Here is a 2,197-nt window from a genome sequence, read left to right as displayed (position 1 = left end):
AATTCTTTGCACTTAGATTTTAAGATGGCAGGTGACCTTGGTCATTAGAATATCTATGTTCCAGATACTAATCCTGTTGCTGTGGTGTGGAGAACAAGCTTTGTCTCATTCATGCTCAGACTTGAGATCAGTTTAAAGCATTGGTTCTCCAGTGTGGCTCTGCACTGGAGTCATCTAGCGCTTTAATAAGCACTCACACTTAGATCCCATCCCAAGTTTTTGATGGAATTGGTCTGGGGAAGGGCCTTGGCATTGGAATTTTGACAAGTGCCCTGCGGTGTTCTCATGAGATGCTAAGGTTAAGAACCATTGCTTGTAAGACACAGTCTTCACATTGCAGTCTTTCTTGTTCACCTTCATGGTGTATTGCCCTCTGAGCACCATCTGTACCTGAGAATGTGTGACTGTATATGGAACAACACTATCCTTTGCCATTAATAGAAGGTAGCTTAAAAAAACAACAACAAAAAGAAAACAATATAATTACATTCTAGCTAAATAATGGTACCTGCCAAAATTCTAAGCCTAAGGTCAGCATTTTCTGTAGACAGATTAACACATATGAGAATGTGTTGTGGTCACAGTGGCCTCAAACTGAGAGCTTCCCTTCATGCTTTTAGAGTAACAGAGACACAAATAAGGAGAAATTCATTACAGAGTGGTTCAGCTGTATTTAATGCTGTGTCTGGGGCCTCCTAAGATCCTTTTTCTCACTACCATTAGATCACACTCTGGGGATGCTCTACAAGGTCTTCATGACTATTTCTTAGGGGAGCCATTCCTGGAAGTGGGGCTGGGGTCAGGGACTAGCCTTACCAGGCCTTCAGTCTTCCAATATTTAGAAGAAATAAGGCAAAAAAAAAAAAAAAAAAAAAAAAAAAAAAAAAAAAAAAAAAACAAAACACCAGTGGCAACATTGAAAAGAAATAGATGGCGAAACCAGAAAAGGCATTGTGAGATTGAGTAGGGCAGGTGTCAACAGCAAAGTCCAGGCTGTAGCTGCTGTCAGGTGAGTGTGAAGTGGGAGGCAGAGCAATTGACATTTACCTGCTGTTCCTAGGTATATGAAAGGCTTTCCCTCCACTCCTAAGCTCCAACAACAGTGCTCAATTCTTCTGGCCCGTGGCGGAGCTGAAGGAGCCTCCTCACCCCACCACCAGAAGTGTAGGTCCAAGGACATTCCCCTGACTTGTCATAAGGTAGAAATAGTTGCCTCATTTCTTCTCCTGCTTCTGTATTATTTTGTGCTTGGAGAAGGCTCCTAATTAGGCATCCAGAGACCAAGGTAATGGACTTTACTGAGAAGACCATTTCATAAACCCTCAAATCCAGTAAACAAAAAAGAATAAACTGTTCTGTGAAAAAGTGAAAGTCTGAAACTAACTGGAAATGTTGCTTTTTAGAGGAAATGAATAAAGTGAATGGCAGCTTAATTTCCTAAATGTGATGGTGATAATCACATCATCTTTAAAGATTAATGAATACTATTTTCTGTAATAATAATAGTTTTGGAGGTGGAGGGACAACACAGTGCCTCTGATGGTAAATGTTCTCCATTTTGTTACTGTAAATGAAACTACCTCGTTTTGTTGGGGCTTTGCCACAATGATCTCTGGCCAAACACACCGTAAGAAATAAAGTGCCAATTGGAAAGGCATTTAAGGTATTGGGGAAATGACAAAGGTCTTCATTTGTCAGTCATGAGATGAAACCCTATATTAGTCAGTAGACTAGGAGCTCTAAAGGAGGTTCCTGGGTCTCCTGGGAAGCTGTGAATGCAGGTGCCTGTTTCTAACTGGTATCAAGCTCTATTTCAGGAGCTGATGCTAAGCCATTTTATAAAACCAAAACATATTTAGGTTTGCATGTAAGAATAATTAGAAACTGTTTTTCCTCAATATCTGTGTATCTGACCAGAAGAAATAAGTTTCTCCATTTCTATTAGCAGAAATGCTTGTACAACCCCTCAGCAAATATGTTGAAACACCTGCAAACAGGCAAATGGAACCTAAATGGGGACATTTTGTTCAAAACTCTTTTTAGTTATTTCATTATCATGGAAATTTATTGATTAATTCTGTTTTAAAACTTCATTTTGGAAAAAAAAAAAAAAACCCTGAAAAATATATACAATGGACTATCTTAGTAGGCCTGTATCTATTTAAGAAATTGTATCAATAATTAATAGCTTTCCCAA

Source organism: Rhinopithecus bieti, unplaced genomic scaffold, assembly GCF_001698545.2.
Source record: "Rhinopithecus bieti isolate Rb0 unplaced genomic scaffold, ASM169854v2 scaffold_6944, whole genome shotgun sequence".
NCBI classification, from domain to species: Eukaryota; Metazoa; Chordata; class Mammalia; order Primates; family Cercopithecidae; genus Rhinopithecus; species Rhinopithecus bieti.
The sequence above is the reverse complement of the archived record's forward strand: the minus strand, read 5'-3'. Positions refer to the sequence as shown.